We start from the raw sequence: 13,737 nt of genomic DNA on the forward strand, positions 1-13,737 counted from the left end.
ATAATATATTTTGATATTTGGATATGATAAGAATTAATTTGAGATTAATTCAATGTATATTTATGAAAATATGAGTGCAAATGCACAAAACATGCACAAAGGCCAAAAGAGTAAAAATCTGGGAATAATGATTAGTTATGAGTTTTTAAGTTTTATATACTGATGAAATTAGAATTTGGAAAAGTGTAAAAGACCAAAGTTGTAGGTCTATTCTTTATCTTTCCAACAAGTCTTAGATCACCTCATTCTGAAGTCGGATGAGGAAGTTACAGTCAAAATACCAAAGAGGTATTTTCCTAGTCAGATCAGGTTTCCTGGTTCGGGTTGGTTTTGGGTATTTTCTCAAAATACCAAAGAGGTATTTTCCTAGTCAGATCAGGTTTCCTGGTTCGGGTTGGTTTTGGGTATTTTCAGGCCCACACTCTGAGGTATTTTCCTAGTCAGATCAGGTTTCCTGGTTCGGGTTGGTTTTGGGTATTTTCAGGCCCACACTCATTTTTCTACTATATACAACATGTATTCACAAAATTTTCAATACTATTTTAGTATTTTTTAAAACCCTAACAACCACCAAACCCCCCAAACCCTAGTTTATTTTCTTGGAGAAGATTGGAGGCTTTCAAGTAGATTTTTGTTGATTTTTGGATTTTAGAGTGGAGATCTCTTTCGACGTTGCTTCTAAAAGGTTTTCCTATAACCCCAGGTGAGTATCATCTCTACTAATCCCTCTCCCAATTTTTAAAATATTTTTAAAGAGATTTAAACATGTTTTGTAGAGCCTAAACGAATAGGTTATGCATAAAAGACAACTCTTTTGTATTATATGTATAAAGATTAGGTCTTTTCATGCTAAAAGGGTTGAGAACATTTTTACAGATGTGATTTAGATATGATGATGATTTTAAAACGTGGTTAATCTAAAGAAAGATGTTTGATTTGTTATTTTGAGCTTTTATGCATGTTTTGAAGTTTTGAATATGAATCTAATGCATAAAATCATGGTTATATATGTTATTTTGTTTTCTAGATATTTCTATCTGTTGGCATCCTCTTATATTAGAGTAGGCTACTCGATTGTACTTCGAGATGAGATATTTATTCTTTATGTTGGAGATTGGAGTATGTTTCCTTGACTATTTTTTTTTTCATTCATAGAGAGCTATATGAATGATTTGATATATGTATGTACTGACTCTATTTTCTTATATACTCCTACCCCTTCCCCTGGGGAGAGGTAGTGATGATCTCGCTAGCGCTTTGATGCTCGTTGTTTCCTCTCTTTCAGGCAGCGAGTCCGGCGCAAGGAGAGTCACAGGTTAATGGGATATCTTAGTTGTCCGTTTAGCTACTTATCATATTTTGTAGTTATTGTAGAACTCCACATGTAGTTGATTATTTTCAGACTCTAGATTGGTATTTTGTTTCATAGAGTTAAGAGCTATTGTGAGACTTTGTTTATTTGACTCATTGTATTTGAAATTCAGTTCAGATTCAGAGATATATCTATTTCATCCCAGTTGGGCTCATTATTGATATTTCATATGCTTCTTCTGTATATATTCGATGTCGTTCTATTTCTATTTTGCCTGTCTGTACCTTCGTTTATTTATTGTTTCCACTAGAGAGATAGTGATTGTGATGGTGAAACATATCGTAGCATGGTGTTTGGTGCTTGGCAGGTTTAACAATCCAGGTTTTACCTTGGACTGTAGCCTTGTGTGAACCCTAGGGCGTCACAATATGATGATTGTTTGCCGACCCTAAAAAATTGGGATTTAGGTTTTCGAAAGGCAGTTCCTTTTTAAGATTTTATTTTGGGGCTTTATCCTTAATTTTTTCATATTTATAAGTTAGTCCCTTAAATCATAGAAATTTTTATTTCCTGCCGATTCATATGAATTACACAAAAACTTTTATAAAAAAGATGGGATTGTTAGAAAAAAATGTGATTCTCATTTGTAGATGTACATGTACACTACTGCTCTTAATGAAAAAAAAACAAAAACAAAATCTTCAACTCCTTTTTTATGTGAAGTTGGTACACAATTAGGCCAAATCGTAATGCACAGGACAAATATTGTCTCAATTTATTTCTCTGAAGTTGAGTTCCTTGGATTAGATCTGTAGATAATACTTTATAACTTTCCCATTGGTTTCATGATTAATAAGCAAACACATATATAACATGCATTATTAGAATCAAACATACATTTGGTTAAATTCTATTAAAAAGTTATTGAATCGAATTGTTAATGAACTACTGAATCGAACATACCTTTGGTTAGATTCTATTCATTTATAAGCCAAACACTAAAAATTATTTGTTTAGTAATAAATGAATTATTAAAATAAACTTATGCGAATATCTGGATGAATAATAACCGAATTGGTTATTAATTATTCGGTCCACTTCCACCCCTATACTTTATATCTAAAACAGAATAATTTATTTTGGTAACATGTTCAATATTTTCAGAAAATCTTTTAGAAATTATGCTTTGCACGGGTCTAAATACTGGTTATAGAAAATGCGATAGGGGGGATTAGTTTCTTCATATGGGTATAATTGACCTAAAAGTGATATAATAATTATAAGCGAAAATACAAGATTAACATTAAAACTGGCACCATTTTACCATTTTAACTTAAAAACTAACGTTGGTGATACTCTAACCTAAAAACTTACAAATATGGTGACAAGTAGGCCTATCCAGTTGAAAACATAAATTTGCTATTAGTTTAAGTAAAAAAATCAAAATGTCGTTTGGCAAAAGGTTAAGCGAGGGGTTAAGGAGACTTAACCTCTTCTTAACCCGCCAAACTGTGACGCCCCAGGATTCGCACAAGGCTGCAGTCCAAGGTGAAACCCGGATTGTTAAACCTGCCATGCACCCACATAGTACATTAATACGTTTCACCAATCAAAGTAATATCCTCTAGTAGAATCAATAAGAAGTGAAGGTACAAAATAGGCAAAATAAGGAAGTAAAAATAATAGACATGATATGGAAGGAGAGATCTCATAAATGAAAGAATCATGTCTCAACTGAAGTACATCTGATATCGAAAATAATAAAATGTCTCAACATGAATCAACTAAATCTCATACTAAGGCACTCTGCCTTTATAAAATGAATACAACTCTAAAGTCTAAAACAATGAACGTAACTACACGGTGGAGCTTCAACTACTAAGACTGTGCGACAGTGACTATACTAGAACTCTGTCATCCTGCGACTCTCCGAAACTCTAAGCTGACTGAAAGAGATAATTTAAACAAAAAGAACAACAACAAGAGTATCAGGGTGCTACAGCAAAATCACCTCCATCCGCCCCCAGGGGAAGGGCTACTAGATGAAGTGGATTCTCTACATATTAAGTATAGTCTACCTAAATTTATTTTCCTCGTATATAATAGAATTAATATTTAAACACCTACAAACGAGACGTAGTACGTCGAGCGAAATAATCCAAACAAGGAAACCCTCATGTATATACCACATGTCTCAAGTTATAGATACCTAAACATTAACACCAAACTAAAGATAAACAATTTAAAGAAACCAATAATTAGAAACCTACAACATGAGACTGGTACGTCGAGCGAAATAATCCAAACAATAAAACTCTCATGTATATACCATATGTCTTAAGTTGTGAATCATTAATCATTGATCTCAACTAAGAAGTAAAAGAGAAGCAATACATGAAAGTAGACTACAACTCCAAACCTCAAACATGATGAGCAAATGTTACAATCTCGGACTATCCGCAGGTAATGGCGCAATCATAAGGAAAATATCATCCAAAATAAACATCTCCATAGATCATGCCATGTATGCCAAAAGTATCTGAATTGTACCCTACTCTCGGGTAATCTAACAGAGGAGCAAAACTACATCTGTGTATGTATATATATCTCTCTCTACATGAAATAATGATACTCTTGTAAGGTACAACACACTATCGTGTGGAAATAACATCCTTACTCAATCGTTCTGCGACAATAGGTATATATTCCTATTCCAGATTATGCATCCAAATGATCGTACAACGGAGTGTAGGCATATCAGTCTAATCCGAAAAATCCTGATCATCTTTGAGTATTGGTACAACCGCAGTCTCATTGTGGAAAAACGCCTAATACTCCTGGTGTGGTACAGTCGCGTTCTCATTACGAGAAAACATCCATCACCGAGCATCCACAACTAATGAATTATGCATTATCATGTGTTATACCAACACTATCAACTCTAAACATGTGATACGACTCAAACAAAATGTGTATTCAACACCCGCACACGTATCTCGACGTGCGGATCCATAACTCGTGTTCACGACTACCTTGTGTGTAAAATAATCAACAAGCAGTATATTACAATGCATGTATATCTTTTATTTCAAGCTAATCGGACAACACTTGTCATAATCCCTTTCAGGATACTCATATGTGTGTTATGACACTATACGTGTGTACTCAAGGCTATACGTGTATCATCATGCGGCTCATACGTCGCGATCACATCCAAAATGCAAGCAAACAATCAGGAAACTTAAAAGAGGCAGACCAATCGACCGCCCCAAAGGTGCCGATCGACCAGACCAGGAACATGCACAAACAGAGATTTGTTGATTGATCGCCCCTAGGGCGCCGGTTGACTGGCCAGAGAACAAAAAATCTACTTTCTCAAATTTTCAGGTTTTGTTGATTTACAATATCATAACTTGTTCAAGAATAAAACTTTCTTATCACGAAACATATAACAACACTTAAGCTTTGATAATTACTTACAAAAATTATCTTGAACATGATTCAAACTATTGGGTTAATCTAATTAGGGTTTAACAACCTAATTAACAAAATTCCTCGATTAGAACATGATTTCTTAACATGTTTAACATATGCTTGTTTGTAAAAACTCATAGATAAGATATAATTTGATTTAAATTTGCTCATATTTCTTATGTTTCACAAACCTAGGTATTAAGCATCTCTAATCAACAACTAATCTCAATTAAACATCAAATTAGGGTTTAAACATGATTAAAACATGATTAACAAGTTAAAAACAAAATTTTAAATAACCTTAATGATCATGATCATATTTATATTATAAACAGTAAGAAAAACATATAGATCTAACACAGGGTTAAGGTTTTATATCAAAAATCTACTTTTTATCATGTTAAAATTAGATTTAAGCATCAAAATAACCATATTGCTTCATAAACACATGTTTTAAACTACGGGTAAGGTTTGGATGCAGATGATCTTGCCTTAAGATCATGTGCAAGCCTCTAAAACAAATAGCAAGCAATCTACAAGTGCGAACAACCCGTTCTCCCTTGCCACACGTCGATAATCTCGCCCTCGTGTCGGTATTATGCTTCACAAAGCTCTCAAAATTCATAAAAAAGATCTAGGATTTTTGAGAGAAGAGGGTGATTGATAGGGTTCAGAGATATGATAAAAAAGAGGAATTTTCATGAAAAACATAGGTATTTATAAAGACAAACCCGAAACAAATATGTTTAACCCGAACGAGGAAACCTAGTCTGATTAGGAAAACCACCTTAGGTATTTTAGCTGTAACTTTATCATCTAACCTCAGAATGAAGCGATTTAAGATTTGTTAGAAATATGCTGAAGAGACCTACAACTTTAGTCTTTTGAGTTTTTTACATTCTAACTGCATCATTGTGTAAAACACGTATACTCTTAACTTGTCATTTTTCCAAATTTCAGGCTCGTGTATATAGTACATGATTTCACTTCTATATTCACATATATACATTGAATTGATCTCAAATCAATTTCTAGCATACTCAAATATTAATAAATTTTATTTATCATCATATAACATATTTATTATTATTTATCAATATATTTTAAAATTCACAGGGTTTTACATTCTTCCCCCCTTAAAAGAATTTCGTCCCCGAAATTCCGCAATCGTATCTTAGAGATTAATAATACCAAAAAAGCATGTTGAGGGGATAATCCAGATAAGAAAACCCTCACATACACATCTCGTACTATTAATCTTTAGATATGAAACATAGAAATATCTACACTTAACAATCTAGAATGAAAGTATTCTCACTTAACCTCTAACTAAGTGGAACTAGTATGTCGAGCGAAAAATTCAAACAAGGAACCCCCATATATATACCATGTGTTCCGAATAATTAGGAGCTAAGTGTTAATACCCCCATTGTAGCGTTAAATATAAATATGACCATATAGATAATCATAAATACTAAACAAAATCAATCAATTTACCTACTCAAACAGGTACGAGTAGTTGTGACACATATTCTCCTCCCGCTCCCAAGAAACCTCCTTAGTTCCTTTCCGGTTCCATTAAACTTTAACCAAAGGTATCACTTTGTTTCTAAGCTTCTTGTCCTCCTTGGCAAGAATACAAATAGGAATCTCTATCGTAGTTAAATCATCATGAATCTCAAACTTTAGTGCATCTATCACCTTCTGCTGCCCGTGGTCGCGCAAATGTTTATTAAGTATTGAAACATGAAAAACATCGTATCTACTCGACATTGGTGCTGGAAGATCTATTCGATACGAAATGGATCCAATGCGCTCAACAATTCTGAATGGATCAATATACCCCGGGGCAAGCTTTTCCCCATCTACTAAAATGTTGAACTCTCTTCGTTGGTGATACTTTCAATAATACATAGTCCCCGACCTGGAACTCTAACGGTCGTCGCCTCTAATTGGCGTAACTCTTCTATCTACTCTACGTTGTAAGAATGCGCTCCTAAATTTCTACTACCTTCTTTGTAGTCTATCTCACAAGTTCTGATACAAACAATAGGCTGTCCTCTGGTTTTGCCTAACAAATAGGTAATCTATAAGGCCTCCTGTACCATGCCTCATACGGTGCCATGTCAATAGTTGCTTGACAACTGTTGTTATAATCAAACTAAATCAAAAGAATGTTTTCCTCCCGACTACCTTGAAAGTGAATAACACATGCTCGCAACATGTCCTCTAATACTCGGTTTATTTTTTCTATCTGTCTATCTGTCTATGGTTGGAGAACACTAGAATACCACAACTGGCTACCGAACGAATCCTAGAAGTTCCTCCAAAAATGGCTCTTTAGATCCTTGTACATTTTCGTTGTGCCTAGATGCACTGTGTATCTGGTACGATGCGCCTCAACTTTCATGAAATATAAGCCAATACTCTCTGGACCTGCATCAAAACACCTCCTAAACCCGCTAACTATACATCTGTGTAGACGACTAATATTTTATCACTGCTTGGAATAATCATTACTGTCGATGTATTCAATTTCGCCTTTAGAGTCTCAAAGGCTTCCTGACGCTCCGTGCCCCCCAAACAAACTGTACACCCTTATGCGTAAGGCATGTAAGTGGTGTCGAAATCTTCGAGAAGTCTTGAACAAACTTCCTGTAATAGCCGGCCAAACCTTAAAAATTATGAATCTCTGTAACTGTCTTCGGTGGCTCCCAATCAAGTACTACTTTCTTTTTTGGTCAATGAAAAACAATCAAATACTACTTTCACTTTAGCTGGATCCACTATAATGCCCTCCTTGCTGATAACATGGCCAAAAAGCTAACCTCAGATAGCCAAAAACTCATATTTACTAAACTTGACATATAATTGATGCTCCCATAAAGTCTATAATATCAAACGAAGATGTTGCTCGTTCTCTACCTCTAATCTCAAAAAGATAACAACGTCGTCAATAATATGACCACAAACTGGTCCTAACATGGATGAAAAATCCGGTTCATCAAATTCATGAATACCGCGGGTACATTGGTCAACCCAAATAGCATGATAAGAAACTCAAAAGGCCCATATCGAGTCAGAAAGACGGTTTTGGGAATATTCATTCCCCGCACTCACAACTGAAAATAACCAAAACAAAAATCAATCTTCGAAAAATAATACGCTCTCCACAGCTAGTCAAACAAGTCATAAATCCTCGATAGTGGATACCTGATCCGGGAAGTGACCATGTTCAACTCATTAAAATCTATACATAATTGTATGCTACCATCCTTCTTCTCCACGAAGAGGACCGGTGCTCCCATGAAAATAACTCCGATAAATAAAACCCTGATTTAACAACTCATCTAGCTGGGTATGTAGCTCCCTCATCTCAGCGGGTGCCATACGATACGGTGCTCGGAATATCGGTACGGTGCTTGCTGCAACTCGATGTAGGAAAACAACCTCTCTCACTGAAGAAAATCTTGGTATGTCCTGAAAAACATCCTGATACTCTGAGATGACTCCGATCTCGCTCAAAACTGTACCCCGATCCCATAACATCATTTCCTCAACGTATACCAGAAATAACTCCGCATTCTGGTTACCCTACGAGGTTGTTACTATCTATACAAACACATTGAATGCTCATAAGCTGGCTGTCTTTGCAAAACAGCCTATACTAACATGGTAGGATGATAACTAATCCATACCATGAATAACATCAAACATCGAACATTTGCAGGATGATTAAATCGACTACAGACTCAGACTCGTCTAAACTAACGACACATCTCCTATAGATACTCTCTAAGAGAGACATCTCTCCCAAAGGAGTAGAAACTGATAATGGAACGCCTAAATGCTGCGCTACAAGCATATTTCTAATCATGATATTATGATAGATAAAAGAATACAAAGCTTCTGAATCAACAAGATCCGAGCTGGAAAGGAAATCACTAAGAAAGCACTGCTCGCACAATGATCACGCGGTACAACTGTATAAACCCTGTCGGTGGCTGGAGATTATTATGCTAATGGCGATGGAACATATGAGACTGTCTGTCCCTCAAGAATCCCTTGGATGGCATGAATCTGGCCTACTAGCCTCTCAATCCTCGAGATGGCTGGAGGTGTCTCAAATCCTCTACTGCTTGCCGTAATCGCGGCTCTGAGACTGCTTATTCTGACCTCTGTCATGCTAGCCTCCTGTTGGTGTACTGTGATAATCCTTCACTCTATGTCTGGTCTTGTTACCATTGTAACATGTATGCCAAATTCTACGCTGCTATGGTGCTCTTGAATCATGTTGTAGGTTGCGCTCTCTTCTTATACTGTCCTTGTCGATGGCGGTAAAAATCCTTAACCCGCTGCTGGGGCTCTCTAGATTTCAAAATAGGCCTCTTGCCATTGTTATTGTCATGCTGATCATGATTCCATAATTAACTACATGCATATCTCATTGCTTTAATCGGACTAGTTTTACTGCTTGTCAAAGAAGCAAACAAAATTCTTCCAAATAAACGGTATTCGCTGCTCCGACGAAAATCTAAAGTTGGTGCCATCCTCCGGTGCTATCCTCCGGTGATATCCTCTACACTGAATACATCTAACTCTGCTTTAGTACTGAATCGATGTTAAGAAATCTTCACATATTTCTTCCATTTATAGGCTACACATAAATCCGGTGTGCCCTGAAATTATGATGTTCTCAGTGTTTGATGTCTTTCTTATTCTTACAGAGCTAAGTTTCCTACTCTACGGCTCTATCAACAGCTGGTTGTAGTGATGGTATAATCATTAATATTGCTTATTCAATAGGCACGACTAATATAACTGGTAATGGAACTCTAAAAAATATAATATGGCTTGTTACTCGCTCCTCGAGTGTTGCTAGTATCTACTTCTGCGATCGATGTTATGAAATCGATCAGATATTGTGGAGCCTGCTGCAGCTCGGGCCCTGCTTGTCCAGCGCTCTGGGTATGAGTTTTATCTAGACCACATCCTCGTCCCAGCATTTATAATATTAAGATGATAGCTTAATATGCACAGTAAATGAGGTCACAAACATATATACATAACATACGTATCATATAGTATTCACGCAAATACTTTTCAATCAAAGTAAGGTAGTCAAAAAAAAATTTGTAATTTTTGAATATACTTATATAACGTCCTCGCTCATTCTAGGAATTCCTAGCGGACTCTATACATGAATCCTAGAAAACTCTATCCTAGCTCCAGGACTCGACACAGGATGATCATAAGGATGCTGGAACTAGAGCTCTGATATCAACTGTGATGCTCTAGGATTCACACAAGGATGGAGTCCAAGGTGAAACCCGGATTATCAAACCTGCCATGCACCCACACAGTATATTAACATGTTTCACCAATTACAGTAATATTTTCTAGTAGAATCAATAAGAAGTGAAGGTACAAAATAGGCAAAATGAGGAAGTAAAAACAATAGACATGATAGAATCAATAAGAAGTGAAGGTACAAAATAGGCAAAATGAGGAAGTAAAAACAATAGACATGATATAGAAGGAGAGATCTCATAAATAAAAAGTAAAAACAATAGACATGATATAGAAGGAGAGATCTCATAAATAAAAGAATCATGTCTTAACTGAAGTACATCTGATATCTAAAATAATAAAATATCTCAATATGAATCAACTAAATCTCATACTAAGGCACTCTGTCTTGAAAATGAATACAACTCTAAAGTCTAAACAATGAACGTAACTATACGGTGGAGCTTCAGCTACTAAGACTGTGTGACGGCGACTATGCTAGAACTCCGTCATCCTACGACTCTCCGAAACTCTGAGCTGCCTGAAAGAGATAATTTAAATAAAAAGAATAACAACAAGAGCGTCAGAGTGCTATAGTAAAATCACCTCCATCCGCCCCCAGGGGAAGGGCTACTAGATGAAGTGAATGCTCTACATATTAAGCATGGTCTACCTAAAATCATTTTTCTCGTATCTAATAGAATTAATATTTAGACACCTACAAACAAGACATAGTACGTCGAACAAAATAATTCAAACAAGGAAACCCTCATGTATATATCATATGTCTCAAGTTGTAGATACCTAAACATTAACACCAAACTAAAGATAAATAATCTAAAAAAATCAATAATTAGAAACCCACAACACGAGACTGGTACGTCGAGTAAAATAATCCAAACATAGAAACCCTCATGTATATACCATATGTCTCAAGTTGTGAATCGTTAATCATTGATCCCAACTAAGAAGTAAAAGAGAAGCAATACATGAAAGTAGACTACAACTCCAAACCTCAAACATGATGATCAAACGTTACAATCTCGGACTACCCGCGGGTAGTGACGTAGTCATAAGGAAAATATCATCTAAAATAAATATCTCCATAGATCATGTCATGTATTCCAAAAGTATCTGAATTGTACCCTACTCTCAGGTAATCTAACATGGGAGCAAAACTACATCTATGTATGTATGTATATATATATATATATATATATATATAACGATACTCTTGTAAGGTACAGCACACTATCGTGTGGAAATAACATCCTTACTCAATCGTTCTGCGACAATATGTATATCTTCCTATTCCGAATGATGCATCCAGATGATCGTACATCGGAGCGTAGGCATATCAGCCTAATCCGAAAAACCTCGATCATCTTCAAGTATTGGTACAGCAGTAGTCTTATTGCGGGAAAACACCCAATACTCCTGGTGTGGTACAACTGCGTTCTCATTGTGGGAAAACGTCCATCACTAAGCATCCACAACAAATGAATTATACATTATCATGTGTTATACCAACACTATCAACTCTAAACATATGATACGACTCAAACAAAACATGTATTCAATACCCACGCACGTATCTCGACATGCGGATCCACAACTCGTGTTCACGACTACCTCGTGTGTAAAATAATCAACAAATAGTATATTACAATGCATGTATATCTTTTATTTCAAGCTAATCGGACAACACTTATCATAATCCCCTTCGAGATACTCATATGTGTGCTACGACACTATACGTGTGTACTTAAGGCTGTACGTGGATCATCATGCGGCTCACACCCCGTGATCGCATCCAAAATACAAGCAAACAACACTCAGGAAACTCAAAAGAGGCAAACCGATTGACCACCTAAAGGCGCCGATCGATCGAACCAGGAACATGCACAAACAGAGATTTGCCGGTTGATCGCCCCTAGGGCGCCGGTCGACCGGCCAGAGAAAAAAAATTTGCTTTCTCAAGTTTTTAGTTTTGTGGATTTACGATATCATAACTTGTTCAAGAACAAAACTTTCTTATCACGAAACATGTAACAACACTTAAGCTTTGATAATTACTTAAAAAAATTATCTTGAACATGATTCAAACTCTTGGGTTAATCTAATTAGAGTTTAACAACCTAATTAACAAAATTCCTCTATTAGAACATGATTTCTTAACATGTTTAACATATGCTTGCTTGTAAAAATTCATAGATCAGATATAATTTGATTTAAATTCACTCATATTTCTTATGTTTCACAAACCTAGGTTTTAAGAATCTCTAATCAACATGTAATCTCAATTAAACATCAAATTAGGGTTTAAACATGATTAGAATACGATTAACAAGTTAAAAACAAAGTTTTAAACAACCCTAATGATCATGATCATATTTCTATTATAAACAGTAAGAAAAACATGTAGATCTAACACTGAGTTAAGATTTTATATAAAAAATCAACTTTTTATCATGTTAAAATTAGATCTAAGCATCAAAATAACCATATTACTTCATAAACACTTGTTTTAAACTACGGGTAAGCTTTGGATGCAGATGATCTTGCCTTAAACTCATGTGCAAGCCTCTGAAATAAACAACAAGCAATCCACAAGTACAAACAACCCGTTCTCCCTTGCCACACGTCGATAATCTCGCCCTTGTGTCGGTATTGTGCTTCACAAAGCTCTCAAAATTTATAAAAAAATATCTAGGGTTTTTGAGAGGAGAGGGTGGCTGATAGGATTCAGAAATATGATAAAAGAGAGGATTTTTTATGAAAAACACAGGTATTTATAGAGGCAAACCCGAAACAAACCCGTTTGATCCGAACCAGGAAACCTAGTCTGACTCGGAAAACTATCTTCGGTATTTTGGCTGTAACTTTCTCATCTAACCTCAGAATAAGGTGATTTAAGATTTGTTAGAAATTTGTTGAAGATACCTACAACTTTGATCTTTTGAGTTTTTTAGATTCCAACTGTATCATTGTGTAAAATACGTATACTCTTAATTGGTCGTTTTTCCATATTTCAGGCTCGTGTATATAGTGCATGATTTCACTTCTATATTCATATATATACATTAAATTAATCTCAAATCAATTTCTAGTATACTAAAATATTAATAAATATTATTTATCACCATATAACATATTTATTATTATTTATCAATATATTTTCAAATTCACAGGGTTTTACAAAACACAAAAAATCTATATAATGGTTAAAGTGAGTTAACCCTTCATAATTTGCTAAACATAAAAAATATAGAAGGGTTTAACTAACTCCTCTATAGGGATTAAAATGAGTTAACCCCTCAAAATGAGGGGTTTACTAATACTCCTATTTAGAATGATTAAGAATTAACCCTTCTAATTATAAAAAAATAGTCAAAATCATTGTTATTCCCAAACACTAAAACTGATCACAATGGTTAAAATAAAACTTATTTAACGAGTTTCAGATTATCGAATGGGCTAAGTACATTAATCATTCTCTTTAACCATTCTTCCTTAACCATTTGCCAAACGGAGCTAAGAGTTAACCCTTCTAATTGTAAAGAGATTTTTTCATATAGGTACTTAATCTCTCATACTTTTTGGACTTACCAACTCAAGTTTTAAATTTTGTATTAATAAAAAAGCTCCTCAAAACTCTTCTA

The sequence above is a fragment of the Asparagus officinalis genome, chromosome 4 (genome assembly GCF_001876935.1).
Source record: "Asparagus officinalis chromosome 4, Aspof.V1, whole genome shotgun sequence".
In the NCBI taxonomy this organism is placed as follows: Eukaryota; Viridiplantae; Streptophyta; class Magnoliopsida; order Asparagales; family Asparagaceae; genus Asparagus; species Asparagus officinalis.